This window comes from Sinocyclocheilus grahami, unplaced genomic scaffold (genome assembly GCF_001515645.1).
Source record: "Sinocyclocheilus grahami isolate Dianchi unplaced genomic scaffold, SAMN03320097.WGS_v1.1 scaffold699.1, whole genome shotgun sequence".
NCBI lineage: Eukaryota > Metazoa > Chordata > Actinopteri > Cypriniformes > Cyprinidae > Sinocyclocheilus > Sinocyclocheilus grahami.
In genome coordinates, this window is record NW_015505878.1 from 554214 (window position 1) to 566681 (window position 12468).

Below are 12468 nucleotides of genomic sequence, written 5' to 3' on the forward strand. Positions count from 1 at the left end.
ATGCGTGAACTGAGCACTCGAATGAAGGGGTGAAATGTGTCACGGTTTCTGTTAGTTTGGACTTGGTTTCATCACCCTTTGCCTTAGTTCATTTGTTGTTGTGGTTATTAATTTGTAGTAGTATAGTAGTAGGGTACTAATGGGGCTAAAGGCTCCTTTGTTATTATTTTCATCTAAACCACTAGATGGCACAAAAACGTGGCGTAGCACTTTCCAAAACATCTGCTTTTCAAGGTGCACGTGTATATTTGTCTGATCCTTGACGCGATCACGCGCAGCAGTCCAAAGTTGATTCTGTGCTTACTTGATCTAATATTTTTTATATTAACATTTTAATGACAGTATATTTATTGAAAAAAAAAATATATATATTTCAAAATAAGCAGAAACTAGTACAAACTTTTCTAAAGTGATTGTTTTGAACAAGAATTAACTTAGATATTATTTAAAAAAAAACATTATTTTAGCTGAAGTATTTGTATAAATACCGTGTGCCTTTTACCCCATGCTGGTGAGCCCCTCTTGCCACCTCATACATTTATAAGATTTTTAAACAAAATAAACTACTTGAATTATTTATTTTCACACAAAATCTGTTGCTCAATTAATGTTCAATACAACGTATATATATATTTTTTGCAATTATACATTTTAGGCACAATGAATTGCACATTTATTTCTTAAGTTGGGCCTTTAGCCCCGTTGTAGCCTATACTTTATTGTCCTCGAAAGGAAAATTGTTGTGGATTACATGTTGTTGCAAAGACATACAATAAACAAATAATAATAACAGTAAACAATGATAAAAACCCATCAAGATAAACACTTGTTAAACAATCGCACAGATACACATTGGGACTCTATATCTTTTTCTGGAGGGAAGCAGTTCATATTTTGAATGCAAGAAATGAGTCTGATCATGAAGAATCCTGTCTACATGATTGAGAATGCTTTCCTCATATAAAACTTGAAGGTTAAGTTTTGCATCATGCCCAACAATTTTCAACGCTGTCAATACCAGCTGCATCAACTGGTACTGACAGCGTTGAAAAAAATAGTTGGGCATGATGAATTCGTCATTATGTTCAGGTGTGTTTGTCATTATCTCCCCTACTTAAGTTCATTTCCCTTTGTGTTTGATTGTTGGGTCTCTACAGTATTTACGTTGTGTTGGATTGTTGAAATTTACCGTGTGGATCATTAAAGACTGTTGTTCTTCATCTTCTTCGTCGTGCGATATTTTGTACCACACAACGGTGACAAAATGAAAGTTTTGATGGTTTATGTCATTGCGTGATTACGTAAACCAACTAGTGAATTGGACCAGTTAATTGAAACAAATTGTCCGAACGCATCAGTTGGTGGAAAATAATCATATTTCCCTGTTTACCTGAGGCTCTGGATTACAGGTAATAATGTTATAAATAATGTTCAACCGGTTCTTGCACAAACCGATCGTTTCGCTTCATAAGACCTCAATATATTGTCAGGAGCCACAGGTATTAATTTTGTGTTGATTGATATGCTTTTTTTATTATTATACTCATAAAATGCAATTCAGTGGCTGACCATTTTTGAGTAGAAAAGGACCACCGTTTTCGGCTAAAAATCTTCTTTACTGTTCTACTGAAGAAAAAAAAGTCACCACATCTTGGATGACCTAAAAGTGAGTAAATTAACAGCACATTTTCAATTTTGGGTGAACTATCTCTTTAATGTGATTTATTATTAATAGTAATTTACTCCATTGTTTCCTACCATTGTACATGAAATGGATAAACTTCTGGATCTTCTTCCTTTCTCATAAAAGAGCTTGGAGATCAGGATGTAGAAGCGCCAAACGGTAAGAAAAATATTATCAATAATATATAATCTCACAAAAATTCTAGAAATATCTAAAATATATTCTCATTGAACCTAGCCCTAACTGCTTGTCTTGAACCCATCTGTAATACAATTATTAATTGATAAATTATTGCTAACTAAACAGTATCTGGCACAGTTGCTGGTTGAGCACCAAAGTGCCAGTTAGCAACCAACTTTTTATAACTGTCAACATAATATTAAAAAAGATGGTATTTAATTGTATGGCTAATTGTTTATTAATTATCAAGGTCCCGGGACAAAAGGCGAAGACCGTAAGTATGATGTTGTTGGTCTCTCATAGACAAATGATTATATTATTAATCATTTACATCAGATAAAGACTTAATGTATGGCACAGTTGCTGGTTGAGCACCAAAGTGCCAGTTAGCAACCAACTTTTTATAACTGTCAACATAATATTAAAAAAGATGGTATTTAATTGTATGGCTAATTGTTTATTAATTATCAAGGTCCCGAGACGAACGGCGAAGACCGTAAGTATGATGTTGTTGGTCTCTCATAGACAAATGATTATATTATTAATCATTTACATCAGATAAAGACTTAATGTACTTAAGTTATATTTACAGTGGTTTTTTTGTCAGTTACAGTTTTTCTAAATGTTATTTCAAAGTGAATATTATCCTCACATTATGATAATGATGACAAAGACACTGAAGAACTGGCTTTATTTTAACATAAGCACATAAGCACATTATAATGCTTTATTCTGCAAATTAAAATATTTCCTCAGTTAATTACGTGCTTTGTGATACTGTTAGTTATTAGCTGCCCTTGATTCCTGTTTGTTTATGGTTATGTTTTCAGAGCCTCTGAAATCTCCCAGTGATGCTGAGAATGATGAAGACGATTATGTAAATGATGAGATAGGTAAGATAATAGCATATTAATGAGTGTGTGGAAAAATACAGCCTGATTTGTCTTATTCAAAATAACGGTTGAGCATTCATACTGTATTGTGTTCATTTCAGTATCAGTCAATTAATCTAGAGCAACATCAATCGCTTTGCTTTTCACACTCTAAAAAATTCAGGGCTAAAAACAACCCAGTTTATTTCATTTTTGCATCCCAGTGCTGGGTTCGTCTCTTTTTGACCCAGTGCTGGCTTGCAAAATTGACAAAATTTTTGCCTGGATACACTACGAGTGTAACAAGGTGGGAAAAAATACCAAAAAAGTACAAAAACTATCTAATTTTGGTTTAGACCAATGCTTTAACATTAACTAGCATTTTTGTAAAAAAAATAAATAAATCCTCCCTTGGTCAAAAAATGACCAAAACACAACATAAGGTTTAGGAACAAATTCGACCAGCTTCAGTAATTTTTTATTTTAAATTTTTTTTATCCTGCCAATGAACCCACTGCTAACACTATACTGCCAAACCATCAGGCTGAGTGCTGCCAAGAAAGACAGACTGAAAGCCTGTAATAAACACTGGAAGTATATATAAACTGTGTATTACAGCGACAGGATTTTACCCTCTCCGTTTAAAGCATTTTATAAGCTTCTCTCATGAGCCATTCCGGTTTATTCAGCCTGCTCACCCATCATCGCTCGAGTTGGTTTTGAGAGAAAACACTCCAACAAAACCGTCCATTTTTAAAAGAAAACTTTTAAACTGACTTTGAACTTTTAAACTGACTGCAGCAAGGAGCATGTTGATTTGTCTTTTTCTATTTATTGCTGTCATAAGCTCCATGAATACAATTGGAATTGGCTCATACAGAACCGTGACGTACATGCTCTTATTCATGTCCACATTCCCAACTCAGTACTGTTGAGTTAATGATTATGAATGATTATTATCAAACTAAATTGTCAAATCAGTCCGGCTTCCTTGCCTAACAGTCTCTACCCAGTGTTTGGGTCGAAAAAGTAACCCAGCATTTTTTAGAGTGCAGCTCAGCAAGTTCAATAGATAGCTCCTGTTTTTCCTGCTCTAAATTTGAATTCTTCTTGTTTATTTTATTTTCTAGAAAAATAGCAGCTCTACTTCTGTGAATTGTCTGGTGGAGAAACTTAAACTGCATAATGAGGATTTCGCATCGTATCATCTATCGCAAGGACATTCTTTTTTAGAAATGAGCTGTAAACTTTTTTTGAATGTGAAATTAGTTTGTTTTGTTCGCAAATTGTAAACTTTTCAGTTGAATTGCTGCACTGTGCAGGGAATAGGAATTTTATTTAATTTTTTTCTCCAAACTGTCCACACTGTTTGCATATCATCAGTTAGATCTGTGTCTCGTTTGTGATGTTTTTGGCAATCTGTGTTATCTGCATTTGCTTTTTTGCTTGCTTTAGTGATGGTATAGTCTTGGCGTGGCGTGGCATCTTGACTTAGTAGTGTCTTTCAGAAGCATGCTGGTGGTATGACAAGTGCTTACCAATACTTACCAGCTTCCTTCTTGGACCTGCGATGACACTGGTGTCCACCAGAAAGAGAAGTGTCAAAAGAAGAGATGTGCATTGGCAGTGGTAACTTCAGGCCTGCTTATCTCAGTGCCTGATTTGAGAGCAGCAGTCACAGCCATACTAATTGAAGATGGTTGTATGAAAAAATCTGATGTTGTCTGCCAGTGTGAACTAGGGCTGGGCGGTATGACGGTATCGTTACTGCGGAATAAAGTGTCTATCGTTAGAGATTTTGCTATATCGTGTATTCCGCGGTATGCAAATATATCTGCGTAACAGACAGCATGCGATCGCGAAAACCAATCTCTTTCATGCTTGAATTGTCAAATACGCACACGATTAGGGCTGTCAAATTTTTTTTCGAATTTCGAATATTCGTCGAATTTAAAATAAAAATCCACATTCGAATGCAAAAACGTTGCATTCGAATTTTAAGTGTGCTTTAAGGAGGCAGCCTTATCAGCTGCGCACAAGATGCGATGACGATGTAAGTGTCGTTTCATTATAATGTTTTTGTTAGCCTATCCAGTTGAAGCTACTAGATGCGGTGCTGCTGCATTGTTAATTAAAAATATAGCGGAAAAAGAGAACATCAATGCGGAGAAGATCTTGTTTACATCAAAACCGAAACCAAGCCGTTCACACAGAATGCATATTTCACGCATTTTCTAGACGGACATCTATTAGGCTACTGTTGCACTCGCGTCTCGCACAAAAGAGCCGCATGTTTAGAAAGCCATGTAAAATTAATGCAAGTTTAACTTTGAAAAAAACATATATCGAGACTTTATGGCGGGGTTTTCCCCATCCCACTGCATCTCATGTTTTTATGTTTTTATTTTATGTGATTGGCTTTCCGCCATTTGTATTAAACTATGCATACATACATGATGCTGTTTTGTTTATAGTTGTTTAAGCAACTTAATTATAATTGGTTTATTAACATTATTTTAAACATTATGCACTTTTTTTCCCCCGCAGATAGTCATGTTATCTCATGCTTTGAATGATGCGCCCTCTTGTGGCCTCAGGAGAGATGCCAAAAGCTTTTCTTCACCCTAACTTGATTTGTTTCAATATAATTCGAATTTTGATAATATTTAAGTACAAAATTTTTATTTAGTTTTTCAGCAATTTTGACAGCCCTACACACGATTATGTCAAAATACCCATGGTGTGGAGTATTCACAGAAACACAGTCGGCTGTGTGTTAAATAAACAAACAGTTGGGGGAAAACCGGATGTGTATCAATAGGCTTGTTCAATATGCATCGGCGCTGAGCAGACCGATCGGCGTATGACATCCATGTACCGTGTGAGTGATTCAAAAGCTTAAAAAGTCGTCTGCTCTCTAATCACACTCGCGGTACTTTGATATCATACGCCGATCGGTCTGCGCAACGCCGATGCATCTCGAACGAGCCTAGCATATTGGATCCGTGCAGTTGGTCTTAAAGGGACCGCAGTCTAATTTACCTGCTGCTGTTATTATTAATGTTAATCACACACTGCACTTGACTGAATCACTTTTGGATCTTTAATGAGAATCAGTTCATGTTTGATTGATACAGTGAAGACTGCAGTGTTTTATTTATACACTTTATTCAATTTCTGTAATATTACTTACTACATGCTAAATAAACCTACTAGTGGTGCAACGGATCACAAAACTCACGGCTCAGATCATATTATGGATTTTAAATCACGGATCAGACCATTTTTGGGATCGGCAAAAAAAATAGCAAAAAAAAGCTTTCTTTAAGTACTTCTATACCACAGCAAAAACTTCTAGCTTAACTAATAAAGTTAGTAATAAAACAAGAACAATTACACAAATTACAAGCAGATGAATACAACAAAACACAGTTACAAATAAATTCAGTAACAGTAGCATTCAGGTTCAGAAATATAATAATTAAGTGTTAAATAACACAATAGTGCTCACTGCACAAGTTAAATACAGATTCATCTTCGTTAGAGCTGTGGTGTTATTTTATTAGCAGACAGAAACAGGTATTTATTGGCTAATGTCTCTTTAAGACCAAATGCACTGACCTAATACTGACACACATCCGTTTATGTGCACTTAAGACATAACAGACTGTGTTTACTAGAATACTTGTCAATGCGGGTATTTTTACATAACTTTGTGTGTATGTGAAAGAGGAATCAATTTGCTGTGTCTCTCTCTGCGTGCGCGCTTCGGGTGTGTGTGGCAGCGGCTGAGCGCACAGAAAACAAGCGCGTGAGTTAAAACTGCTTGAATGTGTAAACTGGCAAGACAAAACATGTGCAAATGATAAACTTTAACTCTATGATGGTTAACTTAACAGTTAATCCACGAATCACATGCGTGCCGAACCGTGCAGCCTGCGCAGGCTAAGGCCTCCTTTTCTATAATAGAGTATTTCCTCTCAGTTTCCGACAGGCTTCGCGATGCAAATGCAACAGTCTGTTCTGTCCCCTGCTCTGTTATTTGTGTGAGGACCGCTCCCAAGCCATAGTGTGAGGCATCTGTGGAAAGCATAGTCTGCAGTCTGGGGTCAAACAGGGCTAAAGCAGAACTATTTACAATCATGTGCTTCACTTTATCAAAACTGGCTTGGGCTGTGTTGGGCCATGAGAATGCATTGTCTTTGCGCAAAAGTGCTCTGAGTGGCTAAACCACTGTTGCATAGTTTGGCACAAATTTATCGTACCATGCGGTGAAGCCCAGGAAAGAACGCAGACTGGGTGCATCACTTGGTGCTGAAGCCTTCAGAATTGCTGTGATGTGAGTGTCATCAGGGACAAGAGACCTTCTGGGGATAACGTGTACCCTAAAAACTGAAGTTTAGTCTGTTTAAGACAACATTTCTCAACATTCAGTTTCAGTCCAGACTGGTGAATTTTCTGCAAGACATCTTTGAGATTTTCATTGTGCTCCTGTTGTGTGGAGCCGAAAATGATTACATCATCAAGGTAGCACTGTATGCCTTTTAAGCCTTGTAGGATGGTGCACATCATATTCTGGAAGGCTGCTGGTGCCGAACTAAGGCCATACCTGTAGAGGCCATCGTGTGTCACAAAAGCAGTCAAGTCACGACTATCTTTGTGCAGTTCAACTTGATGGTATGCATGTTTCAAATCTAGGGTGGAGAACAGCACTGCACCTCTCAGTTCAGATAATATATCTTCAATCAGAGGAAGTGGGTAGCTGTCTACCATGACTGCTTTGTTAGGCTCCCGCAGGTCTACACATATCCGTATACCTCATGTTTTCTTTTGGGTGACTACTATAGGAGATACCCATTCAGATGAGTCAATTTTCTCGATGATTCCATGTTGTTCTAGGTAGCGAAGCTGTGCCGACACTACCTCACAGAAAGACAGCGGTAATCTTTTGAGTTTTTGTTGGACCGGTCTTACCTCTGGCCGGATCTTCACTTTATGGGCAAATCCTTTCGCACAACCAAAGTCAGTAGACGGTTCAACAGAGTCAGTAGATGATTCAACAACTGCCTCCACTGCAGACTGGAGCATTGCGCAAGTAGGCTGATTCTCTGGCAAGAGCTGACCACCAGAGATCTGCAGATTCAGTGTTGTCACTAGGTCCATTCCTAGAATGGGCGTTTCTGATTCAACAATGTACATCTCTGATCTCACAGTTGTGTTCTGATAAGAAAAATCCACCTTCAGACATCCAATGACTGCTAGTTTTTCTTTCGAATATGTTACTAATTGCAATCTGGGTTTAGTTAGTGGGCATTTGCAGAACTTTGTCTTGTAAACACACTCAGGAAGGATGGACACTGCCGAGCCTGTATCAATAAGTAGCTCTAGAACACAGTTTTGATTGTTTTGAGCAGTTATTTCCACAGTGCATGTAAGTTTTGCCTGTTTTGCTGAATTGTGTTGCACACTAAATACAGTTACTTCTGGCACAGCAAGTTCATTGACCGTCTTTTCTTTAGATTTGCATACTTTAGCAAAATGGCCAGTCTTTGCAAAGGATTTACATTTTGCATTTTTGGCAGAACAAGATGCATTATTTGCCATGTGACTGGCGGAGCCACAACGATAGCAGTGAGTAGGAGCTGATTTTTTCTCACTGGTGAAACATTTTTTTCGTTGCCCTCCTCGTTTTTGAGTAGCTTTGAATTGTACTGCACTCACAGCTTTGAATTCTCCTTCTGACATCGTCTTTGCCTCAGCACTGGCCGTTTCGATTTGCCTCACGATTTCAAGAGCTTTGTCAAGAGTCAAATCAGATTCAAGCAGTAACCTCTCTCTAATACGTGGTACAGATGTCTTCTCGATCAGTTGATCACGCAGCATTTCATTTTCAAATGTACCAAACGTACAAGTTGCAACAAGCTCGCGCAGAGCCGCTATGTAATGATCTGTTGACTCATGTTGTGCTCGCTGTCTGAACCGGTATCTTTCTGCTACCACATTAACCTTGGGTTGAAAGAATGTTGTCAATGCGGACACAGTCCCGCTGTATTCATCGTGTTCGAGTCGCAATGTATTGTACAGGTGCTATCCTTCTGCGCCTAAGTAGTGGATCAGCAACGCTCTTTTCCGCTCATCCGGAAACATTTCACCACCGATAGCCAGCAAATAGTTGTCAAATTGCCGCTTTCATGCAGTAAACGTCAGCTTTGGCTCGCCCGGGCATTCCAGGAACGGTGGTGGCGGGTTTAGTGGAAGAAGAAACATTCTCGTTGCCAATTTGTTGTAATGTGCAAGTCAATAAAGAGGCATTGTGTAACATGAAATCCACTTTACTGAACTCCCACTGCGCATGTCAGCGTGCCTTTTCACACGCACCTGTACAGACTTTCTTAAAGGGCCAGTGCAATAACAGAACATAACACAACGCTCAACTTCCAACTATCCAATCAATTCCCGAAGGACGAAATCAAGCCCCGCCCTGCATTTTTTCTCATTTCAGTAGCCGTTTCACTCGGATATACGTCACAACAGGAAAAAAGGAAGTAAACATACTTCATTCCCTGCTGAAAGATGGAAAGCCTCCTGGTCTTTCACAATATCGCAATACTGGTAAAGAAGGCAGTGTAGCATGTGAACTCCAAAATCTTTCTGCTCTCATAGGTCTGCATCAGACAAGTACAAACACATGAGCATTATAAGACATTAATATATTTCTATAAAAACATTGGTTCACATCTGTCAAGTCTGGTAGAGCTGTGGCACCTACCCATTGCTGGCCATAGCTGTCTTCTTGGTCACTGAGATATCTATCGTCCCAACCAATTCAAATTCCTACCAAATCCCAGGGCAGGAATCCATTCTCAGCAAGAATTACGAAGTAGGTAAAGAACCCGCCGACTGCTTGCATCATACCTAAAATTTAAATATGAAGACAAGTAAGAAACAAACAGCAATGAACACCTAATGTTCAGCATTTCTGGGTTGTCTCTTCATGATGTCGCTTTCAGCAGTTTCATAGGCCAGTGAGATCGCAGGAACCTGTAGCAATAAATAGAGGAATACATGAATGCATGTAGTTTACAGTTCTCTACATTTTTATAATTAAATTGTGTTCTCTTCCATACCATGTCAGTGCCCAGGTCAATGCAGAGAATGGTGGCGGTGCCCAAAGTTAGAGGAATACCAACGAGGACAAAAAAGAGGAGGGGTGACATCTCAGGGATCTTACTTGTCAACGTGTAGGCAATGGAATTCTTCAAGTTGTCAAAGATCAGACGGCCTAAATATAAAGACATGTTAGAAATATACCTTCATGGTTCCTCGATCAATTGAGTTCCCAATAACACGTCTTACCTTCTTCGACGCCAGTGAAAATTGAGGCAAAGTTGTCATCCAGAAGGATCATGTCAGCAGCTGTTTGGATACATCAGATCCAGCAATACCCATAGCTACACCAATGTCAGCCTTCTTCAGAGCAGGAGAATCATTGGAACCATCACCAGTTACAGCTACAATGGCACCCTGACAATAGAAATAAAATGCATTAAAATGGTACCTGCTTGGTAAAATCTTCTAGCATCGATGGAATCGGATACATTTACATTTAGTCATTTAGCAGACGCTTTTATCCAAAGCGACTTACAAATGAGGATAGATAAATAGGATAAATAACTGTCTGATGGTACCTGTCGCTGACAACCTTCCACGATATTCAGCTTTTGTTGTGGAGAAGTTCTGGCGAACACAATTTCTGTATGGTGTTTCAGGATCTCATCCAGCTCTTCTTCACTCATATTCTTCAGTTCTCCATCATGGACTACACAGGCCTTAGCATCTCTAGAGATACACTTTGTATTAGCATACATCTAGAGCAACACTTTTGTTTGCTAAATTTTGGAACGGAGGGAATATATTTGTTGTGGCTGAAGTAACAAGACACCTTGGATTAACCTCTCCAACCGGGATTTTCAGCCGAGCTGCAATATCATCCATAGTCTCATTGCCTTCAGAGATGATTCCAACACCTCTTGCAATAACCTTTGCTGTAATTGGATGGACACCAGTAACCATGATAACCTATAAAATAAAATTCTGATTTATCATTTGATAATTTCATATATTTCAATCAAAAAAGATACAAGACTCACTCTAGAAGAAACAAAAATGTTGAACTTTATTAGTTTAAAACAAGTACCGTTTTGGTCATTTGGTTAATGTGGTTGCACCTTTTTTTGAAATGAACTTTTCATTTTTAGTTGCACTTCCCCTTCAGCTGGTTCGAGCATCTCGTTTGAACCATTATTGAATATATTTACAGAATATTTAAGCAGTATATTTTGAATGAGGACAACACCTTGATTCCAGCACTCCAGCATTTTCCCACAGCATCTGGTACAGCTGCACGAGAAGGATCGATCATGGACATGAGGCCAACAAAACAGTTTCTCAGTGGGGAAGTTAATTTCTTCAGTATCAAATTCAAAACCTTCAGGAAATTGGTCATCAGGGAGACTAAAGTGGCAGAAGCCTGTGAGGGAAATCACAGAATTATTCATAATTCTGTACCATATTCTTCTGCAATCATTACTTTAGTGTTTTCACATGGTGAACATCATAAGGTGGCTTTACCCAACACTCTTTCTCCAAGACCTCCGAGCTCTAAATAAGCATTGTGGAATGAATCTTTCATTTCATCATCCGAAGGCTGCTCTTTTCCTTGCATCAAAATAGTAGAGCATCGATCCAAGATTCTCTCAGGGGCTCCCTTCATCACCAGCAGGTTCTTAGACTCTGAGGAATTGGGATTCTTGTGGATTGAGAGCTAGAAAAGGCATTTTAAAGGCCTATTAGGATGACCAGTTAATCTAAAAACCAATCTAGAACATCTCAACAAAAATACCTGATACTTGTTGGTAGAATTGAAAGGGATCTCAGCAATCTTTGGTTCCCTCTCAGTCGGTCACTCTCGACGTCACGTCGGAGGACCGACGAATTGCTTTCATTTCAGTGACTGAACCACAGCACAGCTCAATACACTTCAACAGGGCAGACTCTGAGGCATCACCAGCTGTCTCTCGCTACAAAACAGATTTTATTGATAAGATAAAGCTGCCACTGTCAACAACAATAGTAAGAATGTAGATTCACAGCTAAAACTCTAAGGTTTAAATGCATTTTCGATGTACTTCTAAAATCTAACTGCATGTTAGACCTCGCTTACAGAGTAATAATGACAATTTGTCTTAAATTGTCTCCATTTAAATTAGCCTACCAAAGCATCTTGTAACAGTACAGTGTGCTTCGGAGATGACGTCATCACGTGAGCAAGAAACGTAAAAGCGCATAATGTACAACATAATATATCTCAACATTTTAATCAGTTATGTTTGTGTTATTAACTGTCTTAGTTCTGGTATTTTAATCATAAAAATGAATAGGCTAACTTTATTTTTGTAAGAAAATATTCTTTTGGAAACCCTGACAGACTTTAGAATTTATATAGGCCTACATTTACATTTTATTTGATTTATATAGGCCTATTTGATTATATGTATTTTGTATGTATGAATTTGCAAATTATTTGTTACCAGTTCCACTTCTTTTTTCAGTTCCTCCATGTCCTTTTTGTTCTTTTTCCCTTTTTTGGGCTTTTTGACTCCATCTTCTGACGTTGCTCAAGGAAAAAAGGTTTGCTGTCTGTGTATGTCCCACACATAAATAATGAATTAA

General features: G+C 38.1%; 1 pseudogene; it reads right to left on the reverse strand.

Moving 5' to 3' along the window:
- Nucleotides 1–9329: 9329 nt before the first annotated feature.
- LOC107559789 (sodium/potassium-transporting ATPase subunit alpha-1-like) lies at nucleotides 9330–11943 on the reverse strand (annotated as a pseudogene).
- Nucleotides 11944–12468: the final 525 nt, after the last annotated feature.